The 21,584-nt window shown below is 37.8% G+C and overlaps 1 protein-coding gene and 1 long non-coding RNA gene across 2 annotated transcripts in view; both read right to left on the bottom strand.

Moving 5' to 3' along the window:
- SESN1 (sestrin 1) overlaps nt 1–21,584 on the bottom strand; it is a 78,443-nt gene that overhangs the window by 42,760 nt on the left and 14,099 nt on the right. The window lies entirely within an intron of this gene.
- LOC116784761 lies at nt 12,158–15,999 on the bottom strand. Its single transcript, XR_004356233.1, has 3 exons — nt 14,381–15,999; nt 13,125–13,202; nt 12,158–12,339 (listed from the first exon to the last, which is right to left on the bottom strand). It is a non-coding gene; the product is annotated as an uncharacterized LOC116784761 (long non-coding RNA).

Here is a 21,584-nt window from a genome sequence, read left to right as displayed (position 1 = left end):
GAAACAAGAAACACAGTGCTTTCATTTAAAGAAGGAAATAAAAAAGGAACCAGTTCAGCCAGATGAATTTCAATTCCTGAAAAAAATGGTGAAAAAAAGAAAACTCAAAGATTTGGAAAAGCACTTTGTAAGCGCCTGAACAATAATACGCAACCGAGTGCAAGGCAAAATTCAGTTTGACATGCATGTTGAGGACAGATCCCTAACAAATCACTTACCTTGCACAACAGGTAATAGGTTTGAACAAGGGAAGATGTTGGCACATGTTACAGTTGTGACTTGAAGCTAAGGAAACTTTATGAGATTTCAGCAATATGAACACAGAACTGTCTTATGCTGAAAGAGCACCTGATCAGTGGCTCACTGCCAGCATGAAAAAGTATACCATGTGGGATTCCACAGCAAATACCCCCTAAATCTGGTTCTACACAGAATGGTGACCTGAATTATGGAATGCAGAGAATGCTTACATAAATGAACCCATAATATAAAGCTTGTAAGGACTGAGGGAACCTGAGAGGACAAACTTGAACTGAAGGTGCTTGACAAATTGGAGAAATGTTCTGAAATCATCTAAAAATAGGGAATACAACTCTTAGGAAAAATACTTAAATTATTACTCTCCCATAGACACTATCAACTATACAAAGACAGGAAAGGGAAACAAAATGCTAGAGACTCTCTGCTAGAGACTGCTTGAAAGGAGTTAAGGTTATAAAGGATTATGGCATCATGAGGTCAACATGAAAAAAACTAACAAAACCTCGATGTGATTCACACACAGTAATTTAGCTTGCAAGACAGAGGAAGCAAACCTCTCTGTTCTACTCAGCAGGAATACCCCATCGTTTTGGCCAATGCACTTCAAAGGTATCAACTGAATGCTGTCCTCTGTATTCTCACCAACAATCAGATGCCTGGAAAAGATGACTGAGAATGGGCAGTAAAGCCAAAACACCACAAAGACATTTGACATAAAGAGGAGACTGAGAAGAGAGAGTCTGTACAGTCTTGACTGCCGGTAGTCTTTAAAACAGTCAGATAAAACTTCTCATGCACAGCCAAATATAGTACTTGGTTCTTCCCTGGGGCATCTCAATAGGTCTAACAGCTCTCTTCAGGTCCTTCCCTATTCTGTGGTTCCATGAAAACACATTTTAATATATCCAGCTATCCAACACATAAGGACAAAGGAAATAATCAACATGTACACTTGGGAACGTACTATCTCCAAAAAGAACATTGGGAACTGCAGATCAGGCTTCACTCAGTATTTTTTAGTGTGGTTCAGCTGTACAGAAGGCTAATTTGATCTAAAATGTATAAAAATAGAAATATCAAGTAAAACAAACAACCACCTTTCCTGCATATACTAGGCCAACGTGACAGTTTGAGAATACGATGACTTTCCTGGTGTCCAAAATTATTTGGAAATACTGGAAGAATTTTTACGGCTCCTGTTTGATTTGGTAAAGGAAAGGGGCCTCTCAGTTTAAAAATGTCAGTATAGGTAAGTTATAGAAGTTGAGAGATGACTTTTTTGCATCTATATATACACATACATATATATTTATGTAAAAACACACACTTAAGGCTCATTAAGATGTGTAAAACGTAGAAAAAATTGGGAAAAAAATTAAGATTTTTTTCAGATTCATAAATTAACTCACAGAAAACTGTAATGAATGGAAATTGACATTGCACAAATATATCTTGCAGAGGTACCATTTCCCGTCAGCAAGAAAATTAAACTCTGAAAGTTTGTACTACAGGACATGTATGTCACTGCTTCAATTTTTTAAGTAAGTTTAGAGATCTTTCAGAAATATATAGTTATATTCAGCTTCTGGTAGAGAAACAAAATTCCCTGACCTACATACATGAGATTGAATCAGATTATCACAATTCTCTAACCTGGTCTAGTAGCCTAAACATTTCTTTCTCTCAACTATTCTGTGAGATGCTTTCATTTTGCATCAGAGAGCCAAAGGGACTGAATATAAAAGTGACCTGATGCAAAGACTGACAAAAAGAATACTCTTCCAGGTACCTCAAAGGCAACAGTTACCAAAAAATCATTCCTTAAATTCCACAAAGTAAGAAAGGTACTTCAAGGCTTTGCAAGTAGAAAACTCAAAGAGCCCTAGGGAAAGGAAAGACGGAAGGAGAAAAATTAACATATCAGGAGGAAGATACCCCCTTCTCCACCAGGGAAGAAATGGCGAGTCGCCTCTTGAGAAGGCTCTGGGCACGAAATACATGCAAAGAGAAATTAAACTCATCTGCTCCCATAGCCTGGGATGCCCGATATGTTTTACGTTAATTGTGCCTGAGGCTTTCTGTTGTCCCTCCATAGGCTCAGACTTGCTTGACAAAGCAGTTCCAAAGTCACTTTGCTTTCAGGGACATGATAAAAAGCAGGCATGCATTTTATTGTTATTGCTGTACTGATTAATCCATATTTAAACCTACCCTGTACATTACATACAGTATTTGTTTATATTATTACTGTACGAGTTGTTCCAAAGGAATCTTTCCCTTCCCTATAGTAACATCCAGGAAAAAAAATTTCCAATAATAGATTCGGTTTCCAAGTATGGTTATTGTCATAACAATTTAATCTTCAGTCCACCCTAACAACTACTGCTAGAACAATTTCTCCCTTTGGCCAGTAATGCATCAAGTTTTACTCCAAAATACTGTCAAGGCTGCTACTGGATGCTCAACAGAAGACTTCAGTAATGTAACTAGTTCATGCTACCTGTCTGCTAAAGAAAATTTAGGATTGCCAGTACGGGAAGAATCTTTTCCGTGACAGCAAAATAGCGTATCTGACATACTTATAACTTACAACTCCTAGGCTTAAGGTATCAATCTTTTTGTCACAACGTTATCCCAAAGAAATGGTAACAATGGAATTTCGTGTGTCAAAATAAATTATAAAGTGGTTGGAAAACAGAACTTAAGCGAAATATAATTAGTTTGTTAAGTTAAAACATAACTGTAGAAAGGATTCTTAAAAATTTAATAATGAGAAAGATTTATTATACTGCAAACACATATAACATTCCAGACAAGCCAAAATAAGATACTTATCCTTAATAAAACAGGAAAACATTAGGGCTTTTTTGCTGTTTTGGAAGACATGTCAGAATAACTTAAGTTAAAAGAGATACAGAATACACTCATACTCTACAGCCTTGAATCAATATGTTAGTGACATCAGGAGAAATAAATACTTAGCTTAAATTATAGTTAGATTAGATGCATGCTAAGGCTTGGACAGGAACACATAGAAAGGAGCCCTAAGAGATAATTACTTGGGCATTGCAAAGTCCCCAGAAAGAACAGTGAAAGGATGTTACATTACAGGGTTATCAAACTTTTGGAGACTGCTAGGAGATGCAGGGGAATACAGGAGAAGAAAAGCAGCCACAGACAGGGTTAAGTGAGGTACATGTTAGACAAGAAACTGGCTATGGAAAGAGCTTTCTGACTTGGGCCTAAGTCATGCCATGTGCGGGAAAATAACAAGAGATCCTGAATTTCCTCAGAGTGAAAATGTGATTTCATAATACCGGTTAAGTGTAGGGTTTTCTTACATTATTCTCAGGGGAAAAAAACCCCACAAACCAAACAAAGTAGGATTTAGATTATATATATGGTAGATATACCATATATCAACCATGTGTGCTGTATGTTCAGGCACCCACAGAGAAACAGAAGGTGATATGGAAAGTTGCCTTTTAAAAAACACTCCCAGAGCAGCTCAATCCTGAGCCTGAATTAAATTTTGAGTTCCTGGGACACAATGACAAAACCTTGTTCTATATGACATGGAAAAAACAGAATATGGAAGAATTTAGATATGTGAAGAAATATATATATATATCAGTGATGTGCAGGGAAGAAGAAGCAATTATAACATAGCACTTATTACAGACCTGAATAATGAAGAGCAGGAAAATGTCATCAGCAAGGCATACAAGAGGAGAACAGGCTGATTGTGTTAAAGCTCTTCTGGAGTTGAGCCATCTAACAAAACATTCTGAGAGATAAAACACTCCACAAAGCGCACTGAGACAAAGTGTTTGTTTGGGAGATGGGGGATTCTATTTTCAGAATTGTAAGGTAGGTTCTGCTCCTCTTTGCAATGTTTGGTACTTTACAGACACTTAAACATCGGGCAAATTAATATCATGATCTTCTAAAAACTATTAAGATTATCAAAACCTCTAAACCCCTGATTTTAAATGTTCGTAACACTTGAATTGAACTTCAGATGTCTTATAAACAGTACTTCCTATGCAGAGGAACAACACAGTATCACCAAAGCAGAGCCTGAATGACAGTACCGCCCATGACGTTGGAATAGAAGCATCACTTTCTGAAGTACTTTGGAGACTTGCATTTAATGTTGATATTTAACATTAGTTCATATTTATTATCTCCAATTAAACACTGTAAACATTTTTGTTTGTTTTTAAGCTGAAAGTGAAATTTAAAATTTTTCCTAATTTAATACCCAAGGGTCACATTAACAGCAATACCTCCTTAAGGATATTTCCATATTACAGGAAAGTATTTTTCATCTGAATAAGCCAACCAGGAGTTGTCTGCTTCAGTCAGAACTTAATTTTCACATGAAAGCTAAGAACATGCAAACCTACCTAGGAAAACCAACTCTAAACTTGGCAAAACAGATAGGGTATAGGTTTATTTTTTACTGTAGCATCTGTATCAATACCAACTGTGCATAACTGCTTCCTAGTCAAACTACCTCAACAAGCCAACAGAAAATTCCCAGGAGATTAAATACTCAGTTATCCAGAATCCAGAGCAGATCTGAATTTTCTGTTTATCGTCAAACTCATGTTGTGATGCTGTTATTCTGGAAAGCAAACTAACATATCCTATCTTCTTTTCTTATTTCTGAATCCGTGGGCAAAGAAGCAGTACTGATAGGCTTGTATTTTAATTGCTGGTGCAAAACTATTCAGTATACCATTTATTGATTGATAATGCTCTGACAATCCTAGGAAAAGTTTAACATATTTATTGTTATGATTTCCATATGTAAATCAGACATTAGAATAGGGCTGAACTACAACTTAAATTTCCCTCCCAGCCATGATGAAGAGATACAGTACACAGCTTTCACTGTAGGATAAAGTTGATGGAAGTGATTAAAACAGAACTTGCTGTACAGTTGCTGAGAACCACACTCTGGTTTTCTGCAGTTTCAGCATTTCCAGAACTTGCAGGAAAGCATAAATAGACTACAACAATGAAACAGAGCTCCACCAGAGATCTGAGACAATGTGCGCAAACACAGGAACTTCCCTTTTTCAACTCTTGGTAGTCCCTGATTTGTAGAATATCCTACATCAGAAAGTTTAGAAGACGTAAGTTGGACATGGGAAAGTGCTAAATTTGCCCTTGACTAAATTTTGAGTTTATATTTCCAGAATTTAATCTGACAGTGACTATGGTGAGGATTGCATGTCCTATGTAAGCAAAGAGAATATCAGCACTCAAGGTGTGAGAATTTAGGTTGTGTGAATGAATGATTTTGAATACAAACAGCACCTGCATAAACTCCCACTAAGCTTCAAGCCTGCAAACTTTGGCACTGACACAACACTGCTGCTGGTGCCCTGAGGTACAGGCATAACTTTACTCACAAGAGGAAGTTTTTTTTGCACATCACAGACTGTTAAGAGTCCAGAAATTCTAGTGAACAGCAACATTTATACCCATGTTCCACTGTAATGTTTTCCCCCCATTGCAGCTCCAAGGAAAATTAAAATCTACCCTGTGTACAAGACTAGACTGGGGAACTGAGGACAGAGCCCAGTTTTACCCTTACACCTCCACTCTCACAACTGATCTGACAGCTCCCTCAAACGCTCGGGCAATGCCTGCAACTGCTGCAAAGTTTTCAGAGGCATGTAACTGCACAAAGGGAAACCCTTCTTTTTAATATTTATAGTCTTGACAAATCTGAGTGGCAGTCATGAGAAAAAAGAAAACACCTCTTGTGTAGTTCAAGTGCTCCTGTCAAATATCCAAAGATCTGCTGCAAAAAAAATTGATAAGACTCTCTCAAAGGTCATAACAATCCTTTCAAGGAGAAGTTAAGGCATATCTATGCAGGTTTTGCACATGGTATTGCCTCATGATATAAAGCAATACTAATTTAGAAAAAAGTATGGGTATAGCAATAAAACTCCCAAACAAATACATAGTAATGACAAGACAAAAGTACTTCTAGTGTTACAGTTCATAGCTGTGGATAACACAGAGAAGAATTTATGTTGTGGTAATTTTAGACTGACAAACATTTCTGAGGTGTAGCATTATGAGACAGAAAAGCCCTAGAATGCGCAGAAACAACAAAACTTATCTCGATGCAGGGTGATTTTCATAATCTATTTGATCTATAAACTGATCAAACAACCCAAATTACTAAATCATGCACTTATTCCTCCCAAATCAAACCATATTCAGTGTTTGCTCCAACTCTAATTTAGTGGCCTTAAACATCAGATTAGTCGCTTGCAATCTGTTTTTTTGTTTCAAGGCCTTTTTTACTCTTAAGTACATTTACTTTGCAGGATTTCATTCTTTTCCTTAGTTTTTCAATAGAGAAATTACAGCCACCTGTCTGCAGAAGTAAAGACAGAGAAGAGGGGGTTTAAGCTACAGAATCTGGAGCTTTTACAGTGACTGAACAAACTGTTTACATATTTCTGCCTTAGTTTCCACTTGAAGCAGCATGGTATAACTCAGTCCAATCCTTCTGTGTAGAAGACAATTATTTATCAGCTTCCTTTTGGCAAAAATTTCTTTCACCTCTTTTTTTAAGGCACTGAGGGTACCAAGGTGTTTCCTGCTCAGCCATTTATCACAGCAGGCTTATGATTTATTTTCACAAGAAACACAAGATAAAGAGGATATCACAGAGAGCACAATGCCCCACAGTAAAAGGAATATAATTCTAATAGCCACCAAGACAGGGTTCCAGCGCTGAATATTCTCCTACTAAAGCAAGCACTGTTAATGCATGTTTAGTAACAGAATCATACAGACTGCCAATGTATTCAGGAATTAATGCCCCCTCTCCATTTCCCCCCAGTTACTCTGTTACAAGTAATTTGAACAAATTACATCTAACACCAGAGATTACCAACAGTTTTATATACACACAAACACATATACATGTACACATGTACAAACATTCCTCACCATGCAATTAAAACTCTGGATTTCTTCTGTCAGGTCTCACCTTCTCACAGGTGTGTACATGCTGTTCCAAAAACTAATCTGAAGAAATTAACTCTTATATGGCTTCCACCTTTATTTCTAGATTAAGACTCTCCATTGTAAGAAACAATTAGCACCAGCTGGTGAAGCTGGTTACTTTGGTTGAGCTTTGAAACTGATACTAAGTGCACAATAAATTCGAAGTGACTACAGACTTGATTTTTTCTTTGCTGACACAACAGATATGTTCCTACTTCTTCCAGGAAACATGTAATTAAATTTTAGAATTCATTAAGTGTTTGTGCTTTGCCTGTTCCCTGGGCTGCATGATAAAAGGTTTGGACAAGTGAGCATGGTGGAAGCTAAACATTTCCATCATTCAAGGATAAAATTTTGGCTTCTATTATCTAAAATAAATCTGAACTTTTTTAAAAAGCTTCACCTTTTCCTTGAAGATCTAAAAGAAGAAACTTACACACGAGGACTTTGAACTTTCTTCCTCTTAAATTTATCTTTATTATTTGTAAACACTGCATCCTCTCAACACAAGGAATTAATCAGTTCTTCTCTGAGCTACCCAACCAATCCACTTTCCATTTTCCTATCCAAACATCTGTACTTGCCCTCCCCCATCTGCTGTTCTTATTGTTGAATTAATTTACCATCTCAATTGCTGCAATTTTCTTCTCAGTTTCATTAGACAATAGATTGGTGCTTTCCTGAACAAGGATGCCTTCCGTCTCTTCTATCACTCCATCTTTTCCCCTTCACTAAACTGAGGTGAGAAGAAGAAACACAGCTAGCAAAGGCTCATGTCCTTGGCTTTCAGAGAAATTTCTTTTGTTTTATTCTCAGAAACACATCCATGCTAGTTTTTCCAAGATTAAAATTAAGATAATGAAAAAGTAATAAGACAAATGCAAAGACAAGTCAAGAGTAAGGGCTCCTATATATATATATATATTTTTTTTTTTCCCATAGAATATTCTGAGTTGGAAGGGACCCACAAAGATCACTGAGTCCAACTCTTAAGTTAATGCCCTGTATGGGGATGATCTTGACTTTATTAGCACCATGCTCTAACCAACTGAGCCAACTCACTCTCCATATATATATATATGTATATATATATATATACACACACACAGAGAGAGAGAGAAAGAGAGAGGGAGATGGAGAGAGAGACCTACATTTGTTTTAAAGCAGATTAGGGAAAAGGCCATTTTGAAGCAACACAAACACATTCCTACTGTAACCATTGTTAAGCATTTACTGCCTGTGTGCAGTGTTACCCACTAGGCCATTTCCACTGTATTTAATAAAGTAAATGTTCTGAGATGCTACCAGTACCCCAAGTTGTCAATTCATGACATATTTTAGTCATATATGTACTGCCTGTAAATGTAAGAATCTTAAATGAACAACAAAAACAAATCTGTAGTACATGAATTCTACAAGCTGGAGACCCAGAAGGCAATAAACAAAACTTACAACTTATTTCTTTAAGTCTCACTGTTTTGTGAGTTGGTGGGAGCCAAGAATGATCTAATGGATCAGACTGAGGAACAGACCTTTCCCAAGAGCAGACTCAGCAGCTTCAAAACAAAACCATTCTACCATTTTATCATACTGATCTACATTAAAATATAAGACCTAAAAGAATTATTTTAGACAACAGTAAAACAAATTTAAGTAATTCCTGGTTTCCTTGCAACTAATGCACATGGTCAAAATGTGAAATTTCTTGGGAATTTTTTATTATTATTTGAATGGTGCACGAGCAAATGGAACTATGAATCTCATACCAACAGTTAATACCAGACTGACCTGACTCATACAATGGTGCTAAACCACTTACACACAGACTTTCAGTTCTGCTTTGTGTAGTATCCTCTTTTGCCATTAGCAGCACATCAGTGCCTTACAGCAGTATGCAAAGTATCATGAAATTTAGCTACTAGTAGTTTGCATTCCTCTCTAACCCTTCTCCCAGGAAGAGGACTGTATGTGTGATATTTTCTTCTTGTATAATGTTTGATTTATTTTTTAGGTTATAAGCACCAAGCTTGATGTGCTCTTTTTTTTACACTCTCAGGGGAAAAAACCATGTGGAAGCGTTCTAGAATATACTTGTTTCCCCATGGGCATTTAATTCATAATCTAGAAACACTCACCTGCAAAATTTATAACTCTCTGCTTTCAAAGTCCTTCCTATGCCTAATTTTTTCAATCACAGTCTTGGGGTTTGAGCCATTTGCAATCTAAGGACTCCTTTTACGATACTAAGCCTTGGGCATCTTTGAAGTACTGCAAATAACTGGTGATCTGACAAAAATCCAGGACTGCTCCACAAATTGAAAAGAAAAAATGACAAAGTGTAGTTGTTAAAAAGAGAGATATTACACTGTTTAGTAAAATGTGAGGTGATAGCCTCTCTGACTGAAACAACAAGCACACCAACATTAAGCTCTGTCCTATCAATGTCTCTGGATACCCATCTCCCACTATTATTGAAATACATTTACTAAAACTAACCTCTTTATCAATTCATTCAAGAATTTTAAAATATTATCTTAATAATGTATTCACCTCTGAAGATGAAACCTGGTCCAGGTTTTTTGAGGTTGATGGGAACAAAAGCCAAATCTCCTAGCAATTCTTTGAAAAATCATGTTCGGATTTTGGTTGCACTGCTCCTCCTCTTTTTATTTACATCCCTCCCCACATGAGGGCTTAAAACACTGGGGAAAATGGTTCTGCTGAAGTCACAGCTACCCCAGCCACTCTGGAGTTTGCTTTGTGTTCCCCACTTCTTATTTCATACATGTTAAGCAAAGGACTGAGAAAAAGCACGTGACCACTAACAACCCTCCTTGGGACTCCCTCAGCAAAGTGCTTCACTCAGTGTCCCCTCATTTACACTTCTGACCCTTGGCCTTTCTACTTTCTCCAGCAGTTTGGCTCACTGTGTTTTTGAGGGAGTGCTACTCCTATGTTTGGGACAAAGGCACAGTCATCCCTTGGTTAGTGCTAGAAGGAACAGCAACCAGAACCAAAGGCCCAGAAAACAGCATAAGGTGGAAGTTTCACAGCCCACTTGCCTTGCTAAGGGGCTGCTCGCTTGCCTCCAGCAACCTGCCACTCAGTGTGAGCCAGAGATGGGCAGTGCATTTAATACCCTTCCAAAAACCTGTCCCAGTTTCTGTGTAGTTGTCTAAACCAGTATAAGCTACTGTCAGCCATACTAGCCTACAGAAATAAAGTTTCAAAATTTAGCTGTGCCTTATTAAAAATAAATAAATAAAAAAGCCATCTCATTTTGCTTACAACCTACCACCCAACAATGACATTGAAAACTCTTTATTCTTTCATATGAGTAGGAAATAGCACAATACTATTCTAATTCTCTAGCAAGAATTAGAAATTAGAAAATTTGAACAGACAGCTCTATTGTAATTTCACTGTTCTCTGAGTAGTAAACACAGAGTGCAGCCCATCACAGTATGTAAAATGAGAATTTGTTTCCTCCCCTTACACACACATCTTGCAGTTGTCAGTCTGAAATGCCATCTGCTATCCAATCACACTTTTTGAAGCTTTCTGCTACCAGCTTCCAGTTTTACTAACTAACTTAGTATCAGCAAATATTTTAAGAGGTTGAGTGTCGATTATGACAACAAAACAAGAACTCTCACCAGTTTTTAAACCAATAACATATCAAGGCTAGTCTTTTAAAAATCTTGACATGTTAATTCTATATAGATAAGAAAAATATAGGTGCTTACTCAAAAGCTGATTGGCAATTCAAGTATTACTAACTACTGCCTTTATCCCTATTTAAATATAACAGAAGCAAAACCAAGTTAAGAGCTTTTTGGTAGTTAACTTCTCTTGCCTTTAATCTTCCCTCTCGCCCATTTCCATTCTCATGCTCCCAGGTATCTTTGCCTCTTCTACCGAAAGCAATAACCCCCAGAGCCAATACTCCTCTATTTGGTGCTTGTCCAAATCCTTGTTCTTTGATAACAATCACGAGGTCCTTCTTCACAAACTAGCTTTGCACAGCGTTCTGGTTCTGTATGTATCCAATCTGAACCACAACAAAAGTCATATGTATTTTCCATATAATTTTCTACCTTGTTTTGTTTTTTTTTTTGAGAGAGAGGAAGTAGGTTAATGAGTTCTGATGTATTCAGTTATGCCAGATACTTACTCAGCTGGAACACATACTGCAGCTGATCAAATCTCTCATTGAGTTATGGTCTGGAGCTATTTCACATAGGGCATCACAACATTTTAGGTCCCTAACTTTAAAAAAGTTTCCAAGAAAATTCCACATCTATTTAAATTGATTAAAATAATTTTTAAAAAGCCATAGATGTCTAAAACATGATCAGAAATAGCAACTTGATATTTACAAAAACAATGAAAGACAGTACTGCAAGTGTAAATATTTTACAGAACAGACATAAAAACTGCTTTAAAAGAATAACTGCTTTCATTATAAGCTGAAGTCAATACATTATAAAGTCAGAAAACAACTTTCAGCTCTAGTTAAAATACAAGAAAGCTTTTGAATATCATATATAACCACTCAGAAAAATACAAACAGATCTAGACAACTCACACAGGCCTCATTGTACTCAGGAGAAAATAAGAAAGAAAAAAAAACCAACCCAACAAACAAAACCCCCAAAACCTGAATTCATTCCACTCTTCTAAAGTACTACAGTCATTCCAAAGAGGTTAACTGTGTTTGCTCTAGTTTATTTGGATATTAAATGCAAGATAAAAGATCTCCAGGCGAAATATAAGAGATTGTATCTTATTTTTGGGAAATCAACAGATTCCAGAGGTGTGTTCTCGCCCAGCCAATCCTGAGGCTGTCGTGCAGCTCTGCCACCTCTCCGAGCCCAATCACAGCCACAAAGGGAAACTTGTTTCGCAGTTTGTCTCGGCGGTGCTGATGATGAATGGCTGCTTCAGGGGGAGAGATCAAGCTGTGTGGTAAATCTTTCTATTTGTTCCATCTGCTTTTCTATTTTAAACAGTTGTAGTGATCAGCCTGGCACCCTACATTAAGTACATATGAATTTCATAAGAGAAAACACTTATGTAAGTGAAAACATGGCTTACATTTGTCCTCCCATTCTCAAAGTGAACACTGCAACTTCTGCAAGCTCAGAACTATTCCTTTGTATCTACCTTCCAGAAAAGATATAGCACAATATAGCTTGATTTTACAGCTTTTAGAAGGTCAGCTTTGCAGCCATAGCATATTTCAAGATGATGTCATTCTCCACCTTCCTCCTGCCTAGCTCCACTTTGCAATAGAACTCGTAAGATGGCAGGAGAAGTAATATGAAAACAGAGTATGTTTATCAGACTATGCCCTTCAAATATACAAGGGCCTATCCTACAAGCCTTATTTATCTTGTAATTGTGCTGAGGTTGTGCTAGTGTAAAGCATGCCAATCCAGCCTGGCTCCAAAGGTCACCATTTTAAGGGAATGCTTTACAATAAAGCCCATTGCTGATTTCTAAGCTAAAAAGACAGGTAAACATACTGAGACAAGCAATGGGTTTTTTTTTCTTTGGTTATCAAACCATTCTTGACTGCTCAGATTGCAGTTTGGTCAAATCCTGCTTTCCCTTATACTTTCACTACGTTGTTCTTTATATCCTGATATATTGTGCAGCACTGCTGTGTTCTGCTAAACAGCTTCCTTGCTTCTCAAAGTTAACTACATTTCAATGGCCAGCAAAAAAAGCTCAGTGTCCTGATATCTACCCTACCCCCAAATTGAAATGTCTTAGGATTTTAAGGAAGGAAAATGCAAGCACATGGTTATTCTCACCTCCTATTACTCCTGCTCTATTTCTTTCCCTCGACTTCAATTCAGTTTCCTTAGAAGTCTGAGCAAGTTTAGCCACTTCTGAATTAAAGCACATGAAAAATGAAGTGAAATAGCAATAAAATGAAATGGCAAGTAACAGAAATGTATGTTGCCTTTTCACAGTCACAAAAGAAATTACAACATCTCTTAGGTGAGCTAATTTCCACCATATTCCATCTATATATAATTTTCATCACATTATTATGTCACGCTACAGAAGTTTTCTAAAGTGTAGTAGTGTATACAAGTTAACTGGAAGTATTGCCACTTCAACTAAATATACCTCTAACTTCATCCTAGCAGCTTTTCCCATAACTTAAAATTACTGTGAAGTTCCATGAGCATTATTTCCATTTTACAGACAGGCAAACTGAAGGGACTATAACTCATCTGAGATCACACAGCAATTCAGAGAGTGGCAGGGCGAGGAACAGAACTCATCTATACTCCCAGGTCATTCCCAAAACTGTTACACCCATTTCAATATTACTGAAGCAGCAGAAGGTGCACTTTGGGGAGAAATGCCAGAGGAAGAACTCTTAGCAAGGAGTCTTGGGAAGTCAGAGAGAACACTCACATGCCACATGCTTGAGAGATTATATTTCTGTCCCTCCTTGCAACCAATTGATAAAGTACCTTTCAACGGCAGGACACTTGAATGTGAATGTGACACCAAGCTGGCAAAGGCTTCAGAAGTTAAGATATGATCTTAAAGGCTAACTACAGTATCTCTGATAAGTAGAATTTGAAGCTGACAAGTTTATATATTCATTGTAAAAATTTGCAAATACAATGACTGAACAACAAAATAACCACAATCCCAGTGTTAATTTCTTAGGAAGAAATCAAAATTATTTTATTAGAGAACTGTCTATTTATACAGTTTATGATTTCATAACTTTCATTTTAGAGAAGATTTTAATATTTAAATAAGTTTTAAGGTTGTTAGAGAAACTTAGCACCTTCAAGAAGAATTTTGGGACAGGGAATGTAATTTTCTGTGTTCAGACAGACACAAATAAGACATTTTGAATAACACTCTAATGGTAGCAAAATCCACAGTTACATCATCCTACCAAGGGGGGTTTTTTTTGGTTCATCAGTAAGGACTGGAAAAATAGTGCAAAAAGCCTCTGCACAAGTATCTTAAAAAAATCTTTGTCAAAATACCAAAACAAAAAAACCCAACCAAACAAAAAACATTCTACTACACTTACCTGCTTTCAGCAACACCTTAGATTTATGCAGATGATCCTAAACTGTCATACCCTGTCAAGGAGCTGCAACACTAAATCGTGACTTCCCACAGGCTGACAGTTTTTCTTTCATTTAAGATGTCAGGCAGTTCGACATTGTTTGCTTTATTTCCTCACCTCCCCACCCCCATGTCCTGCCTCAGCAGTACCTTCTGTTATGCCATCGTGCGTCAGAGGGATGCGTTACTGCAGCCCCGCATCCTGCGCGATGCCAGTGTGTGTGTGCAGTCTGGAAGTCCCACCCTGGTATGTGCTTCACGGGCACACAAAGCTGGGCAGATCCTGTCTGTACAGTTAATATAGAAATCAACAGCTCCATGGAGTAAGTACCAGTGGAACTGAACAGATCTTTAAAAACAATGTGTTGATTTCATGGCACATCATGAGATACTGTAGGAAAATAGTACGATGATGGCAAAGGAAGAAGCAAGAGCAATGGGATGATGATGGAATAGGGAAGGGAAAACCTGAAAGGAGTTCAGTTTAGGATACACTAACTAAGGCAGTCATCAAGTCATCAGACATGAATTTGATTTATGCCCAGAGACCTCAGACAGAAAATAGAATCTGCAAAACAGAGACCAGAGATGGTCTACCTCAAAGGAAATTAATACCAAAAATAGTGATGAGTTTGATGGTGTAGAGTAAGTGTAAAAAAGGCTACAGCAATAATACCCCGCACATTTGGTTAACATGAATATAGAGAATTTGCACAAAAAAATTACAGTTAAAAATCTGTATTAGCCTGGGAATAAAGATATTTACTGAATGAATTTTACCATTCATGTTGCTTTCATTTTCAAGACTCTGCCAACCTCATATTTGCAAGTTCTGCTCTTCCCTTACAATCCCTGGCTATAGAGCTTAGTGAAAGGATTGGCTGCTAACTGCCAAGTATTCTTGTGCCGTAGCAGGATATACACTACTTCATTCCAATAATATGATTTTATTTGGCAGTTGGTACAAAATAGGCATTAAGGTTATGATTCACTACTCGGTTGTCTCAACAATCTAACACTGAATGTTCTTCCTCCTCATTCCATGAAAGCCTAATGCCAGAGTTAAGTATCTGATTTTTCTTTCAGCTTCTGTTCCCCCAAACAACTGGGTCCACTAACTTCGAAGAGGTCTACATGGAACAAGCCACTGTGGGATAAATAAATGTACACTGTTTAGGCCGGGGACATTCCCAGATTTCCAACAGGGAGAAATCAAGTACTGTCATCCTTACCAGATTCCATTTCGCCTAAACCGCCTCATTCCTGGTTCTACACACTAAGTGTAATTATATACACAGTAAAGGGCTGAACGGAACCTGTCCATCTTTTCAAGGACATTGATAATGACCTTGAAAGGACAGCTATGGGGATTTTGTTTGCCTTTGGTTTTCTTGCTCGCTTTTCTATTTGATATTTTGAAGATTAAAACTTCACAGAAGAGGGAAGGAATCGCCACAAAGGAAGCCTGCTAACCTGACAATGGGCCAACCTTCAGTTCTATGCTATCTATTCCAGAAACAACAACCAACCAAACAAAAAACCTCACACCATTTTGAAGTTCCATATTTATAACTCCAGGCTTCTGATGTTCATAAAAGCTTTTACAACTCGGAGGTCACTAAACAGTCACCCCAGGTATTGTATAACTAATTAATGTCACTTGAGAGACGTGGGGGGATATTAGCCCAGTCTTATGGGAAAACAGGGAAAGAAGTGGCCATCATGAGCCACCTTCTTTAATCTACTGCCAGTAGATTAAACCAATAATTGTCTGCAGCACCACTGGATGTTTGGCATTTGCTACATTTCCTTCCTTTCCAAAATCTTTTAAGAAAAAGTTTTGAAGATGCTGGAATATATGCCTTAGCATGCAGGCATACTTTAACACAGAAGGAAGAGTAAACATTAATAAGAGCTGTTACAAGAGTAAGCTCCCACAACTGCAAACAATCAATTTACCACCATCTCATCAGTTAAATCTTGTCACTTCAGCCACAGCAACTGACAGTACACTCCCTGCTTGACCTGTGTTACACAGCAAATCAGACAAATCGGTTTTGACAGATGAGCTACTCCAAAGTTAATGGTAATTTAGTTCACATGTAATCATGTGATGTTACCCTAAAATCAGAAGGTCTGAGTATGAAGGGAAGTGTTACAGCCTACCCTATGAGTTCAGTCACAAAAAACACTCACTTGCTCTTCAGGTTGCAGATTTTCATGCTACTGTTCATAGAACCTCTGGCATTTCAGGATGCCCATGGCCATCCACAATGAGCAAGATTCAACTGCACACAGATCTAAGTTTGAATGAAGCTCTGTTAAAGAGCTGAAGCACAATATCACTAAAGAGACATGTATTTCATCTCCTATTGTTTGATGTAATTAGGAGATGGGGAACAAAAAGGCCTCTGCACCTTTAATATATGCTATTATGTCATCTAGTTGCATGTTTGCTAGAGGCTTACTTCATTTGGCCTGAATATAAACTTGGAAGAACTTCAGGTTCTTTTAATGTTAATGATCTAGTTCCTGCATAGTACAGTCAAGTGAAAAAGCCTGACATGGGAAAATTTAAATAACAACAAGAGCACACAGTTCTCTTCAAGAAGAATTTGAGCTTCACCCTGTATTAAACTCAGAACAGTGTACAAAACTTGTTGACACTGTTTTGCTCTTCCTTCAGACTGTTCTGCTGGTTCTGTATCCCCATTTCAGCCACTTAGCTGCTGTAGTGCAGGTTACTCACATCTCATTGCACTTAAATTTGAAAGGAAGTTGCAAATCTGCTCGAGACTAATTTTTTCTTTTCCAGGTGCCAAACTATTCTATGAAGTTCCACACAAACATCACTGATATTTTAAAGAACTGTTCTTCTTTTCCTTTGATGGCCACTTCTAGATGAGAACATTTTTCTCCAAAACTGAAGATAAATAAAGAGAAAACTTACAAAAAACACCAAGAGACACACGGTTTTGATTTAGACCTCCACCAAGAGCTTGTAGCACCTTTCAGCTATAAAGGAACAACGAACCTACAGTGCCCTCAAGTGCGAGGGGACATGAACTGGAAGAAGTCTGGAGATCTACTAGGAAGAGGAAAGCTCTCAAGCCTTCAGAAAGGACCCTCACTGAAGAAAAACATGCTTACCTGTACTGGGGAGGGGAGGATAACTGTCTTTATGCATTAGGATAGACTATGTACTATAAACATGTGCAAGAAACAAATCACAAAACATCTCCACTTTCAACTGCCTTTTTCAAATCTTGTAAACGGGAAGTTTTGTGTGCATTCTCACCACAGAAACATAGCAAAGATAGTTTATTTAGTACAGAAGTCTCTAAATAATATTTAAAGGAAGAAGTATCTAAGTAGAAGGTCAACATTTACACTTTACAGACAAGTCCAATGATGCTTAAGACAACATTTCCTCAATATCTGAATCTCTTAGCAAAGATCACACTTCATTCTATTACCCAGGAACACAAAAGTTTTATCTATTACAGTTATACAAAAATAGAGGAGGGTAATGCACCTTAACCAGCACTCAAAAAAACCTACAAGTCAAGTTGGAACTCACCTAAGTTAGCCAACGGGAAGCACTGAAGACAGGAGTGCATCTTCAGTCCAGTCTCCCAGTGTGCTAGAGCTTTCTGCCCACCACCAAAAGCAACTGCATTTATTCAAGACCACAACCTCAAGCCCAGAGACTGGTGCTCTCACCTCAGCAGTTAGATCACTTAAGACAGAGGCCAAGTCCAAGTCATTAATAAACTCAAGGTGATTTCACCTTCTCCTCCCTAAACAAAGTTAAGATATTTAATGATGCCAACACTGTCAGCACTTCCAGTTGCGCTAGTCCTGCTTTACAAACAATTCTTAAGGCGTTCACTATCCCAGAAATTAGAGCAAAAGATAGCCCGATTCTTTCCTCTTGGGAGCCTAGGCATGTAAGGGGCATGACTTCGAATCACCTCAGGGAGAAAAGGTGCTGAATCTAGAGTCCTCACTCTTTGGGAATGCTCTAACCGCTAAGCTATTACTCAGGAGTGGGAGGGGTAGCTCTGGTTTGTTTTGTGCAAAGCCCATCTGATAGGTCTTCAGTAAACATGCTCCAAGAACACCATGTTCTGCAAGCCCTGAGAGGAGATAGAGGGAAATATTTAATCTCTGGATCCAGCGTGAGCTTACTTGAGCATAGGCGTGGAACTATTGCCCACTGCCAAACCTGAAACACCCTTATTCACGGCTGAGCACCTGATGAGGTTCTGCCTAGATGCTCACTGACTTTAGCTACGGGGTTAGAAGGATCTCGGGTTTTGAAGCTCTAAGCTGGGGCAGAAACACAAGCTTCATGAACTCATTTCCTGTCTTTGGACTGCACAGAATCATTGGCTTGCTGAATAATATCAGAACCTTTGTTTTGCTGAATAATACAGGACAGGGAATTCCCATATTGGTGACTATAAGTGCCAGAAATCTGAAGAGATCTTATTCTATTTAAAAAAAAAAACAACAAAAAACAAAACCCAAAAAACCCAATCAAACAAAAACCCATCAGCTGTACTATAAAAACATTAGGTTTGAAAAGCAAAGCATTCTGGTGGCTAGCACCTACCAGAAGCTGAATCTATCTAGATGATTCCAACTTTCAATTTTTAAGTTGACATTCTGCTATAGGGACAACTTTTTCCTGTTAGGGTTACCTTTTCCTACAGTGCCATCTGTTGCAGAACCTCACCTCTTTTACTGTTATTGTGAACGATATATCTCAAACAAAGCAAGGACAAACTGTTCAATAAAAGTACTGCGTAGTAAGCTCTGTCACAAACATGATCTGAATGTATACCAAATGGCTGAATTACCATTCACCTGCAGGAGGCTGCAAAAAACAGTAAGAAATCATAAGAAACACTAGAGTATTGCATATGAAAACACCTCAAAGATACAAGCTGTGTTAATTCTTTCCGTTGCATACATACAGTAAAGGAATTGAAACAACTTGAAGAGTATTTTATTTTCATCTAGAAGGCCACAAAGTCTTTCCCCCCCTTCTTCAGTTAGAAATACCACCTATGTTCTGATGCATTCAAGACTGGTAGTAAAACTTTGGGGACACATACAGTCTGTTGGGTCATTGCTACAGCCAGGGCTGAACTAAGTAAAGCACCCTTCCCACTGGATGAAGCCTTGCTGCCAAGTCATACAGCAGGATAAAAGCTAAAATGCTGCCAGGAAGTTTCACTGTCAGGGTCCCTCTGAGCATGCCTGAGTAACTCCTGCGCAATGCACCACATTCACACAGAAAGTAACACAGTTTCTTCTAGCAAGCATGGACTGCCAATGGCAAAGAATTATCTTCTTTACTATCTTTCTTTATAATAGTGGACAATTAATGGTATTTAAATAGATTTTAGCCTGGAAAATGCAGTAGTTTTAATCTGCTCATATTAGAAAAAAAAAGTAGCAAATAGCAACACTACCACACAACATATAATTTTACTTAAGATAAGAGAGTCCAGCAGAAAAATTTATTTTAGTCTAGAGATAGCTTAAACATGCTCGTGGGTTAAGTTTTGTTTAATAAGAACTAAAAAGTCCCAAAACATTGAATGTCAGCCCTTTCCTCCCAACTAAAATCTACTCTTTTGTAGAATCTACCCTTAGAAAGTTAGTCAGCTGCCATGTGCTAGTTTAAAATTTGTCATTGGTAAGCTCAAAATAAAAGTTAGGAGTTATTCACCTAAGTTCTCTGACAATTTCATTTCCCTCAAGGTCCTTCAGAAAGGTCCTTGCCAGATCCTTCAGAAAAAGAAAACAGACTGATTATGGCTATTCTTTTCACCTAATACTTATACTAGTATTTTCTCATTAGATGAGGGACAGTCTGTGCCACGAACAGCAATAGAAGACACCATCGTACATACTCACGACTGATTTCCTCCACAGACCTCAGCTTTTTGACCCCCAATTGTTTCAACAATTAAAACATCACGATAGTTGAGTAGGGGATTTTTTTTGTTGTTGATTTGGGGTTTGGATTTTTTTTTAATATGTGGGAACATATGCATCCTGTGTTTAGAAGAAGTGAATTCTAACAGCTAGTACCTTCTTTCCGTTTTGCTTTTCTAAAGACCTGTTGATGTGAAGTCTTGATTAACACTACAGAGATACAATTTAGGACGTTTCAGCTGAAGATAAATACATTATAAAACTGAAATTCTGACAATCATAAAATAAAAATAGGCATGCCCCTTGAACATAATGGTGAGCGTTCATAACTAATATATAAACTGCTGAGTCACCTACTATCACCAACTTCTCATTCATGCATGCTCCTCTTTTCCCTTTCCTATACCTGTATCACTCATCATCACTTTCATATCTAGCTAATCAGTCAGTTACAATTACATTATTTCTAAAGAAAACTAGCAAGATACCATCACCAACAAAAATACCTAAAAATATGCCCTATGTCAAGAAGCTTTCATGTTACTATTCAGTAACCAGAAATAGCATAAGGCAATAAGGACAAAAGTTTCATCTTTCAAGAGTTTTAGAATAATAGATCTCAATTCACATTGATGTTACTTCAAACAGGTCAAAAAACTGGAAACAAAACATGAGACATGAAGTCTCCCCCAAGTGTTCCTTCAAATTCATTACATCTTTCTGGAGTGGGTCCATCAGCTTAAGTTCCTTCCATGTGGCATTCTGTGAAGCATGCACAAGTGAGGAAGAGCTTGCTTAAGCTAATTGAACTGTTGTGGACTTATATCTATTTACTGCTGTGGTAAGTGGCACACCTGGTACCCCACAGTGAGCCAATTTAGTCCTGAAAACACCGCAGCTGCATTCATTTGACACCCAAAACATGCTTCCTGCATGTCTCTACTCAAGATGCAACTTTTCAGACTAAGAGGCAAGCGAGAGTGTCAGTTTGGCACCGTGATCACAAACTCTAGGGAACCTGAAATCTGTAAAAGGAGACACAAGATTGTTTATAATAAATGGAAGTACTAAGAATGTTTTGAAAGGGAATCCTGCAGCCAGGTATTAAGAGGCTTTGGGACAGACCAGCCAGCACACAGCCTCAACCCTGCAAGCTCACATATGCTTCACTTTAGCACACATGAGCAGTAGTTGTGTTAATTCAGGGATACTCT

Source organism: Chiroxiphia lanceolata, chromosome 3 (genome assembly GCF_009829145.1).
Source record: "Chiroxiphia lanceolata isolate bChiLan1 chromosome 3, bChiLan1.pri, whole genome shotgun sequence".
NCBI lineage: Eukaryota > Metazoa > Chordata > Aves > Passeriformes > Pipridae > Chiroxiphia > Chiroxiphia lanceolata.
Note: the sequence above shows the minus strand (reverse complement) of the source record. Positions and strands in the feature narration are given on the sequence as shown.